The sequence below is a fragment of the Balaenoptera physalus genome (genome assembly GCF_965194825.1).
Source record: "Balaenoptera physalus genome assembly, chromosome: 4".
NCBI lineage: Eukaryota > Metazoa > Chordata > Mammalia > Artiodactyla > Balaenopteridae > Balaenoptera > Balaenoptera physalus.
The window spans coordinates 32,324,089-32,347,461 of record NC_138891.1 but is presented as its reverse complement, the minus strand read 5'-3'; the positions used below and the strand labels follow the sequence as shown (position 1 = coordinate 32,347,461).

Sequence of the window (23,373 nt, the reverse complement as noted above, 5' to 3'; positions counted from 1 at the left end):
TAGATATGTCACTATAGTAACAAACTTTGGAAAAAAGGCTCTGTTTTGAATTCACAGAGTCTAAGTGCTATGGATTAATGAATACCTAGGCTGAAAAAATGTCTTTTATAGAATCCTTGGGCTTTGTTTTCTTCATGTTTGGTTTGGCTGCTCTCATTTACATACTTGTTCTCATTAGGGTTTGAATTTCAGAGCTGGCCTCACTCTGCAATGGGAACAAATGTCTTGCCATGTGATACCAACTTTCCATTACATCCTGAAGCACTTGCAGTCCCAGAGGCAAAGAATTTATGGTTGGTACATGAGAGATGAAACCATCACATAAAAGAAGCCAAATTTGAAAACATATTTTTTTCTTGGTGCCAATATAGTTTCAAGATGATGAGAATTCAGAATAATCATCTAATGACTAAAAATGAATCATTGTTAAAACACTGTTTTTGGCATAAAATAGCTAATGTTTCTAGTTGGCTGATAATTTTCATAGCAACCATGGTATTTGGCATGTCCTAAACACCTTTCATTAGAAGCTTTCGGACCCCTTTGAAGCAGCTCATTATACTCTGAAACAGTTCTGAGAATAAGGGAGAATAATACACAAGTTTTGCTGATATTCTGTAGCTGTGTAGAGAGCATCGTGTAGCAAATACTGAAAATGCACTACAAGATTTCTCAATAATTCTCTAATCAATTAGGAAATTGAGTAGATGCAGCAAGAGACATTCAGAAGTACTGAAAGTCAAGCCCCAAGTTAGAGTTTGGTCAGAATTCCAAACTTAATTGTTTCATTCTTTTTTAAAAAAATTGAAGTATATTAATTGTTTTATTCTTAAAAAATAAATAGATGAATCATGGAGGCTATTTCAATAGCAGGGTCACTATTAATATCCGTAAAAATAACATGGCACCATATTTCCACGGAGTTCTGTATACTTCCCTGTTTCTCCTTATTCCTCACTATGTTTTAGAGACTTTTTGGTGGCAAGTATTATTTTAGTTTTGGCTAGAAAATCAAGGGAAAAGAGTATTGAGAATGGCAGTCAATAACTGTAAGAACTCATTACGAATCTGTTCATATCTCTGATCATAACTTGCATTCATGTAACACTTTATGGTTGTCAAACTCTTGCCATGTGTCATATCATTTGACCCTTATAACCCTATATCTGTGTGACCCTGGACAAGTCACTCAGCCCATGGCCATGGTTCCTATTTGGTAAGCTGCATTTAATAGATGCCCTTAACTAAGTCTACAGGAATGTTCCAGAATTAAAAATAGAGTAGTCTTATGCATTATGAACTCTTTAAAAGAAAGATATTATTATAAATATAAGGTATTATTATTTATCTAACTTGGGAAACTGAAATTTAGAGAGAACAAGTGAGTTGGCCCTAAGTATTTAACCGCATTGTTCCCAAGAAACACATAGAACCATGGGTTAAAATGTTTATATTTTATAGCTTAGATAAAAAGCATGAGCTTTTATCACAAAGGGAAAAATATTGCCTCTTAAGTGGAGAACAGTACTTTCCAAAAAATAAAAACAAATATTTATTCTGAACCATGAACCCACTAATTTTATTTAAATGTATCAAACTGAATACGATTTCATCAGTTATTGATCAACATTCAGGCTACATACATATGACAACTAATGACAAAACCAATTTGTTTGAAAAGATACCCAACTTGGGGGTAATTAATCCCATAATTATTCTGAATTACGTAAACTGAAAGGAGAAATAGGTAATATTTTTGATAAAAATATTTTCCAAATATGTATACACATAATCAGAATAATATTTCATACGTAATAGTTAACTTGGTTGGCTAATATAGCCTTACCATATAGCTTACGTATTAGAATGAAACCTCCTTAAGAACATCAGATATTTTATAAGATGTCTCAGTTTGAATGACATGATATTCTCTAGCTTCTACATTATTGTTCTTTTTAAAATGTATTATTACCCAAATGTACGTGACTGAAAGAGTATTTGTATTTACTAAACATTGCTAACCTCCAAAAAAGATCATTTTAAATTATTTCATTAAAAACTTTTTTATAATGGAAAATTCCGATATACGTAAAAGTAGAAAGAATTGTATAACGATTGACAATACTTGCGTATTCAGCGGGGTTCCTTGAAAATGGAGAAGTGAGCAACAGAGAGAGATGGAAAAGAATGAGTGTTTAACATGTGCCAGGCAGTGTGGTAGACGCTTAAATGTGTCTTCATTGAATCTCTACAACAACGCTATGGTATAAGTATTATCACCTCTAGTTTGGAGATGAAGGCAGTGAACCTGAGAGAGACTGAGGGCTTCCTCAAGAGTTTAGAATCAGAGCCATGTTTGAACTGAATCTGAGTATTCCCCAGGTCCATGTTCCCACCATGACTCCATCTGATAATTTATGAACCACCAAGATTAGATGTTCCCAAACTCGTGAAGAGGAACTACTTTCTGGGTTTTTGTTTTGTTTTGAGATCCCATGACAGTGGAAGGAGAGGCCAAGAGAAAGGGGTTAAACCTGTTATGGGTGAATTTGAGGAGAAGGGTTGCTGTTGGTGAGGTTCTTGAGTGCGGAAGAAAGCGGGCAGGAGGTAGTTCCTTGCCATGTGAAAGAAGCAGTGGACCAGCGCAGGCTTTGGGTTACGCCGGTCAATTAGGCTGATGTGTTGAGAACCTCTGCTGTGGTTGAATAAGGCTCCCTGGAGGACTTTCTGTGCACTTATATTAAGGAGTAGAGCTTTTATGATACGAGATAAAGAATTTTATTTTTCTATTCTTGAACAAAACAACTGTAGGTGTTGGGTCTCTCATTCTATTTCAATTAAAATGAAGATGCATCTTTAGCTGGAATGTATGTGTAACTGTCTTGGAATTAGACTCTCCAGGGTCAGACTATCTCCACACGGCAGACAAGCAGATTCCCTGGATACCAGGCAATGTTTTCAGCTACTTCCTGTCCCAGAGAAGAGGAGACTTTGGTTCTAATCCCAGCTGTGCAACTGGCAAATCATCTTACCTCTCTGGGCCTCTGTTTTTCCTCCTCTGAAAAATAAGTAGGCTGAACCGGACAATTCCTAGACCCCCTTCCAGCCCTTCCACTGTGTGGTTGCATGAGAAGAACAGAAATCACAGTTTATCCCTTAGGCCTTTTGGGGGAATAAAGCCAATATGGAAGGAATTACCTTCCATGGTAAAACTCTCTGTCTGCTATACACATTTTAGTATCCAAAGATTTAAAGTCCATTAATCCTGAAGACTTGCTGGGAAGCAGGTCAGTTGACATTTCCATACACTTATTTGAATGTGTTTTAGTGAAGTTAAAAATTTTTTTTGTAAGCTGAAACTTTGCTTGAGAGTCAAATTAAAAAATTTTTTCTAGCATTTCATTTTCAAATTTAAAGTAATTGACTTGTTTTGAGTGTCCTATTTAGGTGCTTTTAAAATCTCAAATAATTTTGTCAAACACCCCCGAAATTGCACTCCGCCCTCAGAAATTATTTTAGGGAAAATTGCCTGCTATATGAAATGGAATAGACGAAAATTTAAATGTTATATTATTTCAGTTATTCAAACATACATACATTAATGATGAATACATGCTAAGTGGAAACATTTTACTATAAAATTACCTTGTGCTTTTGAACTACACAAAGTTCGTTAGTTCACGAATGGGTGGATAACCTTGGTGAGAAAATGAAAAGACCTGTAACTGCGTGAAAATATAGATTCATCTTCTTTCGGAGTTGTCGTTTGCTCTGTACACGTGTTGAGTTCCTGCTAACTTGACAAGCGCTGCCTACTTGCTGAGGTTACAAAGATGAGTAAGATATGCTCCCTGCCCCTAGGAAATCATAGCTAGTAGATGTTTGTAGTTTGTCTGGAAAAAAAAAGAGAGCTAATAAAGTTGTTCTATTGCATTACCTCATTTGAACTGATGAGGTGGTACTATTATTTTCTTTATTTTACTCACGAGGAAACTGAGCCTCATAGAGGTTAAGTTATTGTAATGGTCAACTTGTTATTATTTGCTCAGTATCTGTGGCTCTATTTAGCAAAGGCTGGGACCATGTCTGTCCTTTTCACTCTGTAGCCCCAGTGCCTACCACAGTACCTGAACATAATGGGTGCTCAATACACAGTTGATGGATTAATAGGTATTGGATTATTAGTACATCCAACAAATATTGGATCACAGAGAAACACTAGTAACGTTAGTCCTCTCACTCTTCAAGTAAGTGCTCTTTTACTATGCCTTGCTGCCTCTTTAATTATATCTGTTTAGTATTAACAGAATGAATGCTTCAGGTCTGGAAAAAGAATTATGTACCACCTAGTTTTTTAAATAAGGGAAGAGATTGCCTTTGAAAAGCAGAAGCTGAACACCATTGCAAAAATGCCAGGATAAGTCCCCCAGATTTAAACCTCAACCATCAAAGTATTCTTTTCTTTATGAAGAAACAATTATGTCACATGTATCAAGCTTTGCCATTGTTTAATGGTTTGGAATCTGTTGGAATTCGCCATTAGAAGAGAAGGCAGCAAGTTTGAGGGTCTAGAAGTACCGTGTGTACTTTATTAGTGATTTGGATGATATTTATGAAGCTCAGTTTATGGCTGATGCTAAGTATCAGGGTTTTTAACACTTCAGAATATAAGAATGGAATTCAAACTGACCTTGGCCAAATTGAGAGTGGATAATCCTAAACAGGAACACATGTCGGCAGGAAAGACAAATGTACGATAACTGCGATGTGCAACTGTGGCAGAAAGGAATTTAGAGTACACATTCAGGAATCACAAAGTAATTCTTGCATTACATTCTCCAGACTGTTACTGGAATACTCCTGTCAGTCTTGGGCCTACCAGGTGAAGAGATTTTTAACAAAGTGGATGAGATTCAGAGGATATAGAAAATCATTAAAGGTTAGAAATTTGGGAATGTAAACACAGAAAACAAGTTGACTTTTGGTCATGTAAGTTCCGAAAAATGTTTACCACTCTTACACCCATTCTCCGAAGCTACTCCAAATGTGCTCCACCAAAATGAGAGGATGAAGCAAGATAGGATAAGACAATGGATCCAGCATCCAGGCAAAGGGAGTTCCCAGGAGATAGGGAAGGGACAACCTGGGTGGCCAGTGTGCACCTGGTCCAGCGAGACCATCCATCTCGCTGATGCGGGTTACAAGGTTCAAGGAGAGTCTTCTTTAAAAAGGTGAAAATGAAAAAATTTCTAATGCATTTGAACATTTTCAGAAAAAAGGCTCAACAACTTGATGGAGAGTTTGAGGTTCAGTTTATGATAGTACACAGAATATTTGACAAAACAAACAAAAACCAACTGCAAGGAAACAAGTTGGAGCCAAAAAGAAAGGAAGAAGCATGATAGTATGTAAATGGTAGAACTTACCAATAAATAACCCTTATATACCGACTCTAACATAAACACTGAGTATTAATCTAACCAAAATTATGATCTGGTGATATGGAATGATGAAGAGACGAGGAGGGAGAAGTGTGTGATGGGAAGGGAGAGGGTGGTGGAAGAAAGCTAAGTATTATATTCCACAGTGAGAAGTCTTAGCATATGCCTGTACTTCAAAAAATCGAATTAGCAATATGGGCAAATATAGCATACTTAAAGTTCTGGGAATAAACACCAAAACCAACAACCAACCAACTAATCAAACGAATAAAATAAAATAGCTAAAAACACTGAATACGGGTGCCTTTGAGGTAGGGAGAAAGGTGCTGATGGGAGGCACAAGGGGCTGCTATTTGTTGCAGCAAACTGTACAAATTGGATTCTTCAAACTGTGTGCATGTATCACTTTGATTAAAACAAGCAAACAAAAAAGAAATCAAATTAACTCTCAATACATAAAAATATAGTTAGGAGGTTACCTAATAATATCCAAACGTGGGGAAATTTGTCTTTTCTTATAGTGATAACTAACTGCTTGTTGTATTTGTGAGGTCAGGATTTTGGCTAATGCTGTGTTCTAGTAAAGGTTGATCTAAAGGAGCTTCTGAACAAACGAGGTGTTTCCTTTGCCGGAGCTGCGTGGGACTAACAATCCCACTCAGCAGTCTGGCATGGCTTATATGCAGTGATGGAGTAAGGCCTGAGTTGCATTGCCCTGGCTCATCTTCTGGGTTCCTTAGAACTCTGTGAGCCTCTGGCAGAGGTGTGGTGTGAAGGACAGAGCAATAATAATTCGAAACATATTATGATGGCACCTATTCAACTCTAATACAATCAAGTATAGAATTAAAAATATATATATATACACACAAATATTCAAATTATCATTCCTCTGCACCTGTGAGGAGATTACTACCTCTGAGGGGAAGGAACTGACATGTTTTGAATATCTGCCAAGTGCTTCACTAACATAATTTCATTTAGTCACTCAGTACTGCTATGAGGTGGGTATCACATAGCCCCATTTTACAGATGAGAAATTACAGTTCAGAGAGGTTAGGTAACTTTTCTGAGGTCACATAAGTAGCATATGATTGAGCTGGAGTTGACCTTAGGTCTGTGTGTCTACAAAGCCAGTGCTTTGCCCTTCATACCGCACCTCTGCCAGAGACCCATAGAGCAATACGGAGCCCAGAAGATGAGCCAGGGCAATGCAACTCGGGCCTTACTCCATCACTGCATATAAGCCATGCCAGACTGTTGAATGTAGATTATTAGTCCCATGTATACACACACACACACACACATGCTTGTTTTACCTTTAAAATGATGCAAAACAACCAGTTCTCCCATTCTAAATGGATATGCTTTGAAAATAACTGATTTGTTCAAATTATATAGCTATTTTGATGTCTTGTAGATACAACTTGAGTGTTTGTGTGTTACATGTGACCTGGTACCGTGAGAAGACTTCAGAAATGCTCAAGGCCTGTAGGTGATGGAATAGTCAAAACTTGTCCCATCCAACCAGTCTCCCAAATTGCTACATAACCCCTGGAGAACCTGTGAATCATAGTTTATATACAACTATTCATAGATACAGGTATTTCCCTGAGGGTATTATTTATGTGAGGTAGCTAAAGAGCAACTTTCTTTTTTTTTTGCCTTGTTAAGTATTAACTCTAGCACCTGCCTCACAAGGGCAGCGGGGTGGAATGGTGGAGAAGAATCCACTTGGGAAGAGAAGCTGAAGAGGCCCCTTATAGAGAGAGGAGGGCAAAGAAAAGTCAGCCTTTGAAGAAAAGTCCTCCTAAGGAATAAGGACCACACAGTCCTGTGGTCCTCCTAATCCAGATGCCAAGAATAAATGATCCTGGCTGATGAAGAGCCACTTGCCACTTCCTCAGCTTTGTGATTCTGCCTGAAATGGATTTCCAGTTGAAAGATTAAACAACAACAATAACAACAACCATCTCTGTGTTGCTGTCTCTCAAATATGCTCTTAACAGGTATTAACAGTTCACTGCCTATGACAGTAGTGCCTATTTTCACACTGCGGTTCTTTCAGTCAATAAAAATATTTTCATCTTATATACATTTTTAAAAAAGCAGCCAGTAACCATTTTAATCTTTCCAGAATTGGTTCACAGTAAAATAGGTTTCTCACCTTTGAGCTGGGTGAAAGAGCATTGAGTTTCTACTTTGTATTATTCCATTTGTCTCTACCTCAAACAGGAACAAAAATCCTTTCAATAATTTATCAACTAGATTCATTGGTTCCTTGAATTGAGAACCTGCTGCAATCTGGGGACACCCGATGACTGTGACAGGGTAGCTGGCCTGGAGATCTCATTTTCTATTTAGAGATGATGGTGGAGGCAGAGGAACCTAGATTTGGAAATAGACAATGATGATAAGATGACAATAAAACAGTGTACAAAGGTTAAGACAGCATAAAAACTAGTAAGACTAACCCTGGGGCTCTTCAGAAAGGCTCCCACAGACGAGGTGAAGCTTTGGCTTGGTCTTGAAAGCCTTGTGAGAGTTTGCGAGTCAAGCAAAGGGGACCTTGAAGACATTTGTGAAGGATGACAGAAGAATGGTATATGGTAAAGGAATAGAGTTAAGAACCAAACAGTGTGTTTGGGGAATGGCATGAAGCTCCATGTGGCTAGGGTAAGGAGTAAAAATGGGAGGGTGGTGGAGATAAGAAACAAGAGGTAGGACCTCCTATAGGTAAGTAACATGAGTGACAGGCTCCAAGATGGATTGTCAAGAAAACACTGATGAGAATGAGAATGGGCTAGAGTGAGGTGCGAGAATAGGTAGTAGTCCAAGAGAGAGCTATGGAGTTCTTTAACTGTGGCAATAAGCATTTCAAGGAGGGGATGGTAAGGACTCAGAAGTCATTTAAAAATGTAAAGCACTATATCATATTGTATAAAGATATTAATTATTGGAATGATTATCTGTCATAACTTGGGGTGTGTTGTGACAAGCTATCCCTAGTTAAATGAAGATTCCCTGTGGCCAGTCTAATGCACAATACCACCTACAGTAGGTATGTGCTACCATCAGGCGGTCCTCTCGCGACTCCCCAGAATTGATCGTGTCAGCAATTTGTGGAACCAGCTCGTTTTAGTCTCTTTAAACATCATAAGATAAACTTAGATCGCCCATTTGATTTTAAGTATCCTGCAGGCGACAATTAACTTTACTTCTAGCGTGTACAATCATGTCTACATAACTTTTGTGGAATTGGTAAAATGGTGACATTTAAGGATGTGAAAATTAAGGCCTGTGATTTTACAGGCTTTTCACTCAGATGAATGAATTGATAGCTTTGTCACAGCATTGCAGCATTCCAGACTTGTGATAAAATGGAATCCAGTTCAAGTTTCTTTTCACCTCCATTTTAAGGAACCAAGTGACCCTTGTGATTAGATATATAAACATTGGTAAATATGCATGTTCGGATTTGACCATGATTTAACATTTTGACCAAACACCTATGCTAAATCCATCAATGAGACAGCTGAGGAAATAATTTCTGGAAGAATTTTTACTGTTCTTCAGAGTTCCTCAGGCAGGAAGCCACAGGAAATAATGTATTGTGGGGCATATTTCCCTGCAGGATTTGGTGTGTCATTCATTGTACACAATTTTGCTTTCCAGCTGCCTGTAGTTCACATTTTTGTACTTGCTTTTCCCTTCAGGATAATTTGATGAAGTCAGTTCCTCAGAGATAGAAAATGTCTTTTTATTTTTTTAAGGTCAGGTTTTTTTTTTTTTTTTTCCTTCCCAATTGAGAGATAAACTTGATTAAACAGAAAAGATTTAAGTAGCCAGAATTAATTATTTTGACATATGAAATAACCATGATTGCAATTTGAAATAGTCATTAGATAATTGTATTAATCTAATAGGATGAGTGTTTTGGGTTAAATGAAAATAAGGTCTGTCAAAATTGGAGCAGTTTAAGATGTAATAAATTAGAATCTGGGATATGGAAATGGAAACCACCCTTTTCTGAGAGAACCTCACTATTATTTTATTAGGTATGCTTTTTTACTTAAAAGTTTCTCTGCATTTCTTTTCTTCTCACTATCCCGTACCCTTTCTTTAATGTACAGTAAAATATTTTCCCCACTCTTAAATGGGAAGTAGTGAATAGAATGCTTTAAAATCAGAGCCAATATTCTCACATTAAGCAACCGTTTTTTTTTAAACACCGATAGCAGTGGTTTTTCCAACACTGCCTGTGCGTTAGAATCACCTGGAGTACCTAAAAAACAAAAAACCCCAAAACAAACAAACAAACAAACAAAAACCAAGCAAACCAACCTACAAACAAAAAACACAGACTGCACTCCAGAATTACTGATTTGCTTGGTATGGGGTTGGGCCTGGGTGTCCACATTTCTTAAAATCTCCCAGGCTCACTCTAATGTACCGCAGGGTTGAGACCACTGACCTCTACTGTTCTCTGTACAGGTATCCCCAGGGTCATTTTCAGTCTGCTAACCTTGACTTCCCTATCACCCACTCAAGGACTGCTCTTGGGAAGACTGACAGCCAAGTGCAGTGGTCTAAAAGGGAGAGGCCTAAGATGATTTGTTAGGCTATGGGAAAAATATGAGAACTTCTATCTTTATTTTTGAATCTCATCCTCTAACGATATCTGTTTTTAAAATATTTTATGGTGCACATGCTATTTTAATACAGTAGACTTTCTTTTTTTTTTTTTTTTTTTTTAGGTTGGGGATGCATCATCAAAATCTTCACAACGTTTGAGATAGGCAGAACAGAAAAGACCCTTTTTCCCATTACTTCGGTCTCTTGATTCTTTATGGTCATCAAAACAGCTCAAATGTTGGCTTTTCATTTCTACTGATTTGCTGCAGAGTTTTCTAGAGCGATGTATGAAGTCCTGCAAGATGTTTGTCCCCCATTTCACAGCCCCAGAGAGAGCAGTATTATATGAAAAACCATCAAATACAGTCTCTTTTGCTGGATCTTTGCTGTTCCCAGAGTTCCTGCTACAGCTTCATCTCCTGGCCCCTTCTCTTGGTAAAATTTGTTCTCACTCTTCTAAGCTCTTCTGAAATGCACAAGTGCTTTTGTGTACAGCAACAGGAGAGAAGACTTTAATGTAGAAATGCCTTAGAAATATCTTCTGGTATTGGGACTTCCCTGGTGGCGCAGTGGTTGAGAATCTGCCTGCCAATGCAGGGGACACGGGTTCGAGCCCTGGTCTGGGAAGATCCCACATGCCACGGAGCAACTAAGCCCGTGTGCCACAACTACTGAAGCCTGTGCGCCTAGAGCTCATGCTCCGCAACAAGAGAAGCCACTGCAGTGAGAAGCCCGCGCACCGCAAGGAAGAGTAGCCCCCGCATGCCACAAGTAGAGAAAGCCCGTGCGCAGCAACGAAGACCCAATGCAGCCAAAAATAAATAAATAAAGAAAGAAAGAAAAAAAAGAAACATCTCCTGGTATTAAGAAATTGTTTTTAAGGTATAATATTGATATTGTGGTTATTTTAAAAGAATAAAAGGAATCCTTGTTTTTTAGGGATACATAATGTAATATTTGTGGAATGTGCTTTAAACTAATATGTCAGTATATTTAACCACAATAATTTTAAAAAAAACCTATGTGAAGGGGGGAAATGGATGGAAGTAGATGAGGCACGATTGGCCGGGATTTGATAATTATTGATTCAGAGTAATGGGTACATGAAAGTCATTATTATATTCTGCTTGCTTTTTTCGCACGTTCAATTTTCTATAAGAAAAAGTTTACAAAAGTCCTTTGGGTCATTTCTGGTTCATTTATTTAAAAAGAAAACTCTCTGCCCAGTATAACAAGGGCATCTCAAACCACAGCTCTTGGGCCTGAACAATTTCAGATACAGGCCTCAGATTGTGTTCTGCAATGAATTCTGTTCTTTCTGGGGAGGTTTTCCTCCTTCTCCTCTATCCTTCCACTCTTTTCCTTTACCCCTTAAAGTCTGTCTCTCAACCTGTTGACCATCACCTCCCTGCAGCTGGCATCCCCTCTTCCACCTTGTCATTTTCATCTGCCTTCGTGGTTTTCCTATCAAATTGCTTTGTTTTCTGCCTCACGCCAAAACCCCCTCAGACATCAAATGCTCCAATCTAGTCAGTGTCTCAGGCCATTTTCCCACCCCACCACCTAGTTCTGCCAGGCAGACTGGCCACAGCACAATCCTAGTCTACTGTGTTTCTGTTCCAGGGGGCTGGGGTGCCAACAGAGCCAAAAAAGCAGCTTCCCTTGCTTCTTCTGTGAGCAGATTCTTGATCTCCTGGCTCTAGCCTGAAGTCTCATCCTGTGTGCTCTGCGTCTTCTAGCCTCATATCACAATCCTGAGTGGGGGGATTTCAGATATTTGCAGATTGAGAGGAGGTGACCTTTCTGTTCCTTTCTCTGAGGCCCAGCGGAAACCACCGTACCTCCTTGTCTCTGTGAAATGGAAAGTCTAGATGCAGCTTTCAGAGTTTCTGTTGGGGGAATTTCTGGGATGCCTATTTATTTTCCTGAGTTTTTACACTCTTTTTAAATATATGAGTTGCTCTGAAAGTCCCTAAAGCATTTATATTCATCATTGTAATGAATCCCTGATATTTGGAGAATTTCAGGGTTTTCAGATAACTTAGATATATGTAATCTCACTTGTACAAGCATTTATTGTTTTTCTTTTTTCTTTTTGTAACGTGCAGGGCACCTGCTTTTGCACCTTCTGTTGCTGTAGTGGGAAGGTCCACTCTCAGCCACTTGGGTACAAGCTCCATCCCACTGTCTGCATCTTGTTTTCTTCTTAACTTTCTAGACCCCCACCCCTAGCATGGCCATTAGATATTGCATCACCACTTCCCTTTCCCCTACTGCTCTGTGACCTACCACGTGAAAAGTGTTGGGCCGTGTGAACAGCTAGCATCTCAGCGCTAGCAGCTGCATTCATCTCGCCCATAGCAGGGCCTGGGTTGGGGAACTGAGGGGGAGGGGCTGGAGCTGGGAGAGCGGGAAGGAACCGATAATTGTTCACTTTCTCTTATCTCTTTGCACTTTCAATTTTAGAGTGACAGAGGCAAATCTCTCACTCAGCTGGTGTTTCAAGGACGCTAGGAGAACTAAGCTTAGGACCTGTCAGTCCCATTTGCACCCACAGGACTGAGACCAAACTGGGCAAGGGAGGAAAAAGAGGAGGCACCAGGGCAGAGCAAATCAGTCCTAGGAGGATGAGAGGAGAGGGAGGGAGCCGTGAGAGAAGAGACAGCAGAGGGGGAGGAGGAGGACCGTGAGGAGGGGGAAACATTTACTCTTTCATCTAGTTCTTCTGTTAAAAGGCAGCTGGATTATCCTGTGCCTTTTTGCAATAAAAATGCATTTCACTGGACCTCTGATGAGATATCTGAAATGCCCAAATGGTAGGGGAGCTATTGATGTGCTAGGATTTTATGGGCAAAATGAGGCAATTTTTCAGATACTTCCTAAAGAGAGAAGTTCCTGACTTTGAAGAGACAGTCATTTCTTGACCATGTTTATCCAAGTTTACTTCCCAGCTTCTCAATAATATATTTCATATAATACATATTTCCCATCAGGTTGATGTTTTGACTCAATTTTCCAGGCCATTAATGGCAATTGCTTAAAACTCCTGCTTTTGCCTATATAGACAAAGCCTATGTGTTGATAAATTTGGCTTATTCTTTTTGTATAAATCCTGGCAGGAGTGTATAGAGAACACTTATTTTTTTTTATCGCAATGGTGATATGTTTACTTAAGGAAATCCAGAAAAAGTACCAAAAATAAAAATAAGAGGACCAACCCTTAGAGAGAATTGCTGTTAATATTTTGTGCTTATCATCCAATCAGCCACTATCCATGCATGCATTTTCTTCCTTTCTCTTTCGCCCCCAATAGGGACCATGGTGTTATTCTACTCTGCACCCTTCTTTTTATTTAACACTATGCCATGGACCCATTCCTATGTACACAACAGGATTTTTAAAGTATAAACTTTATTGCAATATAGCATCCAGAAAATGCACAAATTCTAAGTGTGCAGCTTGATGAATGTTTACGAAGTGAACACACCCATGTAACCAAGAAAACACAACAGGCACCCCAGAAACAAAACATACCAGCACCACAAAGCCTCCCTCTTGTCCCCTTCCAGTACTGTGTTCCATCTCAAGTGTTACCACTATCCTGACTTCTAAACCATAGATCCCTCTCTCACCCCAGCCCAGTTTTGAACTTTATACAAATGGTATATTTATAAAATATATGGTATATTATAAGGTATTTATGAAAACTGCAGTATGTAGTTTTTTTGTTTGTTTTCATCTAGCTTTTCTTATCATTATGATTGTGAGATTCATTCCATTTTTGTGTATGGCTGTAGTTTGCTCATTGGAATTGTTGTGTAGTAGTCCATTGTATGCCTATACCACAATTTATTGAACCATTCAATTTTTGATGGGCATTTGTGTCATTTGCCCCTCCCAAGCTGTTATAAATAGTGCTGCTTTGAACATCTTTGTACATACCTGTTGGTTGACATATGCCTCTTTTCTCTCCAAAAAATGGATCTTTGGGTTATAGGCGAGACATATGTTTAGCTTTACTAGATAATGCCAACAGTTTTCCAAAGTGGCTCTTCCAATTTTACTCTCTCACCAGTAATGTCTAAGAGGTCCACTTGTTTCATATCCTTGCTAATACTTGGTATTTTCAATGTAAAAATTCCAGGCCATTGAATGTAATTTCTGCAGACTCTTCTTTTGCCTAGACAGATAAGGCCCATGTATTTGTTCTTTTTGTATAAATTCTCCAGAAGCATATGCATAATAAGTATCTTTTTTTTTTTTTTAATTACAATGGTGATATGTTCACTTAAAATAAATCCAAGAAAATTTTGGTCACTTGGATGGGTGGATAGTAATATCGTATTGTGGTTTTAATTTTCATTTCATATGTTTACCAGCCATTTGAATATTCTGTTTTATGAAATGATTGTTCCAGTCTTTTGCCTATTTTTCTCTTGAGTTGACTGTTTTTTCATACTGACTTGTAGGAGTTCCTTATATCTTTGGAAGAGTCCTTTGTTGGATATGTCCTACAAATATCTTCTCCTACTCTGTGACTTACCTTTTCATTCTTAATGGTGACTTTTTATGGAATAGAAGTTCTTATTTTTAATGTAATCCAATTTATCAATATTTTCTTTTATGGTTAGTGCTTTCTGTGTTCTGTTTGAGAAATCTTGGCCTATTTTAAGGTCATGAAGATATTCTCATATTTTCTTCTAAAAGTTGTATTATTCTACCTTTCACATTTAGATCTATAATACATCTAAAGTTGATTTTTATGTGTAGTTTGAGGTGGAGGATCAAGACTTTTTTTCCATTTTTTATCTATGTTTCTAATCGACCCAGTGTCATTTATTGAAGATACCATTCCTTCCCTAAACAATGTGAGTTTTACATGGGTTCATGCATGCCATATGTAGATATGCTATTTAACCAGTTGAGAGAGCATTTTAATTGAGCATTTTCTTACATATTCTTCCTTGCCTGAGTCACTTCCAAAAAAAATTACTGGAATAAGTGCTAAAGTACTTTATTCTATAAAGAATAAATATCAAGATGCTGAAAACAGCGAAGCATTTGTTAAAATACGATTAAAAAAAACCTCTTAGTTCTAATTCTGAATTGACTATTACGAACCAAATAAAAGGTAGACTTTAAAAAGTGAATTTTGACTGGAAGCTTGTATAAATCAATATTTCAGGGGGCTTGGGTTAATTCTAGCTAACAATGTACTGATTTTATTTTATTAGATGTATTTTAATCAGCTGAATAATTAAACTTCTCTTTTATATTTTGAAGACCAGTTTTGAAAATGTAACAACTTATTTGATATTTACCAGAGGAAACTTCCTTTCAGAATAAATTATACTACTAATGTTTATTGTTATTACACTATTAGCATTCATTCCCTCAGTGACTTATTTTGACGTGGAGGCTTTTTATTTGAGATGATTCATAATTTTAAAGGTATTAGAAAATGAAAACTTATGAAGACTTATTTGACAAAGATAGTGATACTAGTTAGGAAGTGGGTTCTGTATATTCTGATGATATATAGGTGAACTTTATGATTGAAATTTAACATTTTCATATGTTTAGAACAACCATTTTGCACAATTAGATTTACTAGAAAAAATCTAATCATGAAACAAATTCAGTTTCCCAAATGGACTTTAAATATATTATAATACAGCCTGATATTGGAGGAACTTGCTTTTAGTCTTATTTTTAGCTACTGGGAGAGTGTCAGCATTGTTAATTAGCTTATGACATGGATTTCTTCCCTCTATTAAGTATCTATATTATTATGAAGTCTAATGTATTTGATTTTTAAAAATTAATCTTAAAGTGCTTAATAATTCTGGCATTTAAAACGGTTGTAATCAAAATAAGCAAGATGGGTTTGTGATGAGTACACTTAATTTTTTTTGCACTTGGCTGAGCAGAAATTAATTTTAATTTAAAAAGTCTAAGCTGCAGTGCATAAAAAAGCATTCAAACTGAATTTTAACCTTTAGTAATTAAACTTCCTATTTTTCGTAGAACATATATTAGTATATATTACACGTATTTATCCTTTCAAGTACTAACCATTTTAAAATTCTGTTGAAATTATTTTAAGGTGACTAAATGTAGTGAAATTTAAATTTACTGAGACTCTTGTATTCTTTACTTTCACAGTTGCAAACAAACTATCTATTGTATCTTTTCAAAAATCATATCCCCTTATTTATTTACTGCTTCCACTGCGCAAAATGTAACTGGAAGCTAGAAATTACCACAGCAAGGCTTGTGGTTGTGGAGAGTGATTTAGACCAGAGCTTCCCAAAATGTGTTTTACAAAATAATGGTCTGCAGGATTTAAGTAGTATTGTGTTAAAACAAAACAAAACAACAAAACACATACAGTGGTTAAATTAATTTGAGAAATAAAAGTTAACCAGGTTTTCCAAATGCTGAGTTATTCAGAGCCTTTAATATGCTAATGTGCATTGTGAGTGCCCAGGTGGTGGGGACGTAGTGGGTGGGGAGAAGCAGTGTAAGAGGAGAAGTGTTTACCAAACTGAGACTTCAGGGTGACTCTAGGGTGACTCCAGGATCTAGTCCAATGTTTCTGGAACATTCTTCAGGAAATGTTGGTTTATAGAAACCTACTTCACCCTAAGGTCACCAGTTCAGCCAGCTCCTGACCACTCCTCCCTTAGCCCCCAAAAAACCCCAAGTCTAAGATGGATCTGATAATTTTGGTGCTTTTGTCTGCCTTTTATTCCTCTACTGAAAAGTTAGTATATCCTGGTTTCTATACGGGAGGAGTTTGAGTACCCTTTACGTCCTTGAACTTGATCTCAACCAATCCCTTCTTTCCTTCTACAAACATTGACAAGCTCGGACTTCCCTGGTGGTGCAGTGGTTAAGAATCCGCCTGCCAATGCAGGGGACACGGGTTCGAGCCCTGATCCTGGAAGATCCCACATGCCGCGGAGCAACTAAGCCCGTGAGCCACAACTACTGAACCCACGTGCCACAACTGCTGAAGCCCGTGTGCCTAGAGCCTGTGCTCCGCAACAAGAGAAGCCACCGCAATGAGGAACATGCGCACCGCAACAAAGAGTAGCCCCCGCTCTCAGCAACTAGAGAAAGCCCGCACACAGCAACGAAGACCCAACGCAGCCAAAAATAAATAAATAATTTTTTTTTAAAAAAAAAGAAAAAAAAAAAAACATTGACAAGCTCTTACTCTTCCCTCAGCCTGGAACAATCTTACCTTTAATATACCCAGGGATGATTGGCTCCTCATCAGTTTTTTGCTCAAGTGCCACAATTAGACCACTTTATCTTACGCTGTCTTTCCCCTCCCTTCTCACTCTGTAGCACATTATGCCGTTTTATTATCTTCATAGCACCTGTCACTATTTGAAAATATTTATGTATTTATGGGTTTTTTTTTTTTCCCTTCTTTTGGCCATGCTGCGCCGCTTGTGGGATCTTAGTTCCCTGAGCAGGGATCGAGCCTGTGCCCTTGGCAGTGAAAGTATGGAGTCCTAACCACTGGACCGCCAGAGAATTCCTTATGTATTTGTTAATTGTCTGATTTACCCCGCTGGACTAGGAGTCCCAAGATATTGGGAACTTTCCCTCTCTTGTTCTTTGTATTTCCAGTTTCTACAATGGTGCCTGACACAGAGTGGGCTCTCCAAAAGGCCTAGCCTCTGTGGTCAGGGAACGTGCATTCTGAAGGGAGAGAAGTACAAATATGGAATCCCACGTGCTACCAGCTGTGCTTGACGTAAACATAGGCTGCTCTGGGACTTCCAAAAAGGAACTCTGCTCTTGGACAGCAGTGGTGAGGGTGGGCAAAGGATGTCATAGAAGACTTCCTACAGGCAACCTCTGAACTGAATCTTAAAGGCCGAGTAGGACATATAATGTTGGGGCCAAGGAAATAGCCCATGCAAAGGGCTGAAGGTGAATCAGATGGTTCAGATAAATGCAAGTGGTTGAGGGAAGGCATTTGGCAGAGTGGGGGAATTGAGGCTGGCAAAGATGGCAGGAAGAGATGGTGACGGGACTGGAAAGCTGGGCTAAGGAGTTGGGTCTTTATTCTGAATTTGATGTGCAGCAGTAAAATTGGAAGGATTATAATCAAGTTCGAATTAGTATTTTATTTCTGGCAGCAGCAAAGTTGTTGGATAGGAAGGCATGAAACTATAGGTGGGAGGTCAATTTGAAGCCTTTGAAACCAAATAGAATTAATTAGTGTTTGAGACCTTGCCCTTTCCCTCCTTTGCTCAGAGTTGTTGCTTTGGTGGAAAACATCTTTTCTTTCATCTCTCATGTTCTAATGCTACCTTCTGTTTAATGCCCTACTTGAACAAATGAATATGGGCACTGTGGGCCAAAGAGAACAAAATATATAACCCTGCATTTGTTTTTGAGGGCACATGGCAGGAGATTATCCTCATCATTCATGCATTTGTTCTGAGCATTTAGGACTATATAGAACCATTTAATGTTTCAGTGTTTCCTATGTGCCAGATAGTGTGTGAAATGCTATATTTATAAGGATTATCTATTTAATTCTCACAACTACCTTACACTAGGTATTATGATTAGCTTTACATAACGGATTAATCAACTGAAACACAGTTTTGTAAATAAGGTGTTCAAAGTCACACCACTATTAGTAAGATTAAAAATAGTATCTTGGAAGATTGGCACTAGAAACATAATAATTATCTTATAAAGAGCATTAGACTAAAAGTCAATAGAGCAGGATTATCGTTGATAATTAATAGCTCAACATATATATCCAGCTCGACAATCCAGTAAAACAAGTGCTATCATCCCCATGTTAATAGTAAGGATACTGTGGATTAGAGGGTTTAAATTAATTGTACAAGGCCACGTGGCTTGGGATTTGAACCCAGATCCATATGATTCCAAAGTCAACAATTTTAACCACTTGGAAATGTTCTTCCTGGCAGCTCTGGTACTGAATCATTTGAATGATCTGTGATTTTAAACTCTGAGATCCCAGCCCTATCATGTGTGAAATGGTAGAATTGGACTAGATGGCATCTAGAATCCCTTCAACTCTATGATCTATGATCTAAGAGCATCCTGGGGCCCCCCATGGATTTCTTCCCCTTTCTTCACCTTTACTGCTTTGAGTTGGATTTACTCTTTTGAGTAGCGAGGGAAATATGAATAAAGATGACCTGGATAGGTAACTTGCAAGGTGAGCATGGGGTAGAGAGCATGAGGTAGTTCCCCAACCAATTGGAAACTAAAAATGGAATTAAGGAGATGAAAACCTGAAGCCAAGCTCCATACAGGGGAAGTATTGGAGGAGAACACTGGAGAAATGGCTACGAAATTTCAAGGTCACTCAGAGGCCCTGTGAAAATCATGAGGGAATAACACAAGGTACATTAGCAACTAGTGTATGTGGCAGGTGTGGTGTAGGGAGAGAGGTGAGAATGGAATTCAGTGGAGAAAAACCAGGACTTAGCGGATAGTCTGTTGAGACAACATTGTGTTGAGAATAAAGGTGGAGAAAAACAGGTCAGTTGGGTGACACCTGATCAAGGCAGCTTGTCTAAAATGGAAAGATCACATGCCATCTGGGGACATTTCCTAGGATATGTGTTTGGAGAAAATCCGAGCTTTAGTAGATAAATTGCTGGGAAAGCTTTCAGGAGAGAAGATGCAGGTCATGTTTGTGTGGCTAATTGCATTTATTTGGGGTTTTTGAGGGATGCAATTAGCAATTTGCCTTCTTAGAGTTTTCATGTCAGGGAAACAAAAGCGTAAAAGATGAGAAAGGGTGAGGTTTTAAGGGAGTGAAGAAAAAAAAAAGGCTTCATTGGCACATGATACAGAAAAAAAGTAGGAAAATAGAAACCTTTGTTGTGCAAGCACTGTGTAATACAACTGCAATAGATCATTAGGAAGGAGGCCCCATTCCCAAGTCTTGCAGGCCTCTCTACAATTGCTTAACTGTCTCTGTCTGAAATATTGAAGCAAAGTTATAAAGAGAACAAGTTGTCATAGACCCAGAAACATTCTTGTACTGGAATGCTTTTCTGCATTATAAATTTGATGAGATTCAGTTCTTTTTAGAAGGGTCAAGCTGGTCAAACTTTCAATACTAAGGCCTGATGATTAGAGATACCCATTTCACTATCTCTTTGTCTAATTTTCTCCGTATAGAATCAGGCTCATCTAAGTAAGCCATGCTTAACATATATTTGAAGAACTGATTACAACTGATTAACGTAAAAAATAAAAATTGGAGACATTTTGACATGTAGGTGAAGTGATGGAAAAATCTAACTTACATTTCTAAGGTCCTAAATGCTATGGAATGAAGTTCTGAAAATGTGACCTGTGATAATGACATGACCAACCAAAGTTCTATGTCACAACTAGAAGTCTGGAAGATAAAAGTAGGAATAAAGAGGCTGTTTTAGGGTGAATGATGATATAATGGATGATAGTTCTCAAGCAGCAAATGCATTAATAATAAGGTAGAAACTTGAGACTTCACAGATGTTTAAGTGTTTAGGAAAATATGGAGCCTTCCTTAAGCAAAGTAACATAGACAACGTAGTGTCTGATACTCAGTAGATCCTCAGTAAGTCTTCCTTTTTCTCCTTTTCTCTGCTCTTAACTAGGGAACACGGGAAAAGAGAGACTTCCTTACTCTTCCAACACTTTTATTGAAGTGAAACCAGGTTCACGTGAAACCACCGCAGAGAAGAGAACTAGTGTCTGTAGACCCAGGACAAATTCTCTGAGGGATGAGGCAAGCAAATTAGCATATAGTATTTGTTGAGCACCTATTTTGTTCCAGGCACTTTACTACGTGCAAGTGATTTCATTTTGTGCTCACAACAGTCCATTCTGCATTTTGAAGATGAGGAACCAGAGAATCAAAAGTGTGAAAATTTGCCCCAAATCACATAGCTGCTTATGAAGCAAAGTTGAGGATTGTCGCCAACCCAAATTGCACTCTTTCTTAAACTATCCAACCCTTAAAATCATCATGTAATTCCTTAAAGGGTAACTTTAATGATGCAAGAGGTAGATGTTGGTACAGGAAAGTTGTCCTGGCTGATGTGCTTTAGGGATGAGTAGAGACGTCCCTTGCTGTCCCACTACATGCCCTTAAGTAAAGCAACAATAGTTTTTTGTTTTTTTTTCCCACTTGCAAAGATAATACAAGTTATTCACACCTATGGACAAGTAAAAAGAAGAAAATAAAAGTCACCCAAATCCTCCCACCCAGAGATAAATAGGGTTAATATTTTTATTTTATCTCTCTAATGCTTTTTTGTATGCTTATGTACAGTTGATCCTTGAACAACTCAGGGGTTAGGGCTCCGTCCCTCTGAGCAGTTGAAAATCTACATATAACTTTATAGTCCACCCTCCATATGGAAGGTTTTGCATCTGTGGATTCAACCAACTTGGGATGGTGTAGTACTGTAGTATTTACTACTGAAAAAACTCTGCATATAAGTGGGCCCGCACAGTTCAAACTTGTGTTGTTCAAGAGTCAACTGAATTTATAAATATTATGTTTATACAAATATATATTTTACAAAAAGTGATCATAATGTACATACTTGATTTGCAAACTGATTTTTGCTCTTTCAACGGATGGCATGTGAAACAAGTTTCTTTACCTTAAAATTATTAAGACGGATTATTATAACAATATTTTGATCAACAATTCCATTTGCATTAATGAAAGTGTTACAACATTTATTAAATTTATTAAGAGTGCCAGAGGAGAAGGAAAACGAATGAGTGTTAATGCTATTTAATATCCCCTAAAATGACATTCATTATGTGAAGCATAATAACCTAATCTCACACAAATTTGATGTCTAGTGCTAATAACAGTGCTGAAAGGTCTGGGTACACAAGGTCTAACTGTATTTCCTTTGAAACTGGAATTTTTATGTACCCTCAATCAGCAATAAAGAACAGCAGAGTTAACTTCTTTTCAGACATTATGAGACCTCAAATTATATTATTATATGAGGCTGGCTGAGAAAAATAATATTCGGAGAACACTAAGTAATATACTGTTCATCTTCTCCTCTAAGGACACTCAAAGTTCTATCCTTGGATCAAATTACGTTTTTAGGCTATAATGTATTTATATATCTTGAAACCCTTCACTGACTTTAATGAGGATTCTTATAAGGCTGTATGTGAAATCCAGTCCTATATTCGCTGTAGAAATGCTGTTGAGTATTGAGTACAGTCTACCACCCCACTTGATGCCCCCAATATTAAACTCTTTGAGAGAATTTGTTTTAAATTTCAGCTCCAGGAAAAAAATGTCTTGCTGAGAAACTCATATACTTCTTCCTTCCTCGTAATAACAGCAATTTGAATGATTGTAATTCCTAACCTCCCCATGACCAACCAGGAAGCTTAGAGCCAAATTTGATGCCAAATCAAATAAATTATGTTAATAATGTCAACATGTTTGCATTTTCCTCTTTTGTGGTATTGTTTTTTATTTCTATTTTATGACCCTCATTGTTATATTTGTATTTAAAGGACAATTCTTTATTTTTTTTCTCTCTTTAGCTCAGGGAGCTAAAGCAAATATCTTTTTGTTAAACGAATATAATATAAATATTGTGTTTTGCCACCTTACTAGTTTATTTTGTTCATTTCAATTTGCTGTGTGTATGTAGTTCCATCGGATTTTTCTCTCCCGATCCTTGAAATTTAGAAAGAATAACAGGATGTAGCTAAGTGTGGTTCTCTTTTCAATAATCTTACCTGGCTATTAGTGAACCCTCTTGACCTAAAGACTAAAACCTCTTTTACCCCAGAGAAATTTTCTTCTCTTATTTCTTTGCTGATTGCTTCCCCTTCATCTAATCTATTCTCTCATGAAGCTAACTTTTTCTTGGAATTAAACACTTGTAAGGTGGCCAATTCATCCTGGTTTGCCTGGGACTTTGCCAGGTTTAGTGCAAACCAGGACAGTTGGTTACCCTATACTTAGCTAAGCTACTGTGTCCCTGGGGACAGTAGTTTTCAAACTATTTATAGTGACAGAGGAGATTTACATTTTTAATTTCTAATCTACTGTGGACTGATTTAAAAAAATAAATAAATAAATACAACAAAAGTGAAATAAAAATCATATGCAAAATACAGGACCAATTTAAAAAATTATTATTGGATTAAAAGACATACAATTACTGTCAAATTGCTCCAAAAGTTTCACATGCCATCTCTCAGTTTCTGTAGGTAGCTTGTAAGATCTGGTGTCACTTTG

The 23,373-nt window shown here is 37.7% G+C and overlaps 1 long non-coding RNA gene across 3 annotated transcripts in view; it reads left to right on the top strand.

Moving 5' to 3' along the window:
- LOC309659726 overlaps positions 1–23,373 on the top strand; it is a 94,112-nt gene that overhangs the window by 9,850 nt on the left and 60,889 nt on the right. For all 3 annotated transcript variants that reach the window (XR_014262911.1, XR_014262912.1, XR_014262913.1), the window contains exon 2: positions 10,199–10,958. This is a non-coding gene — a long non-coding RNA (uncharacterized lncRNA). The remainder of the gene's footprint in view (positions 1–10,198; positions 10,959–23,373) is intronic.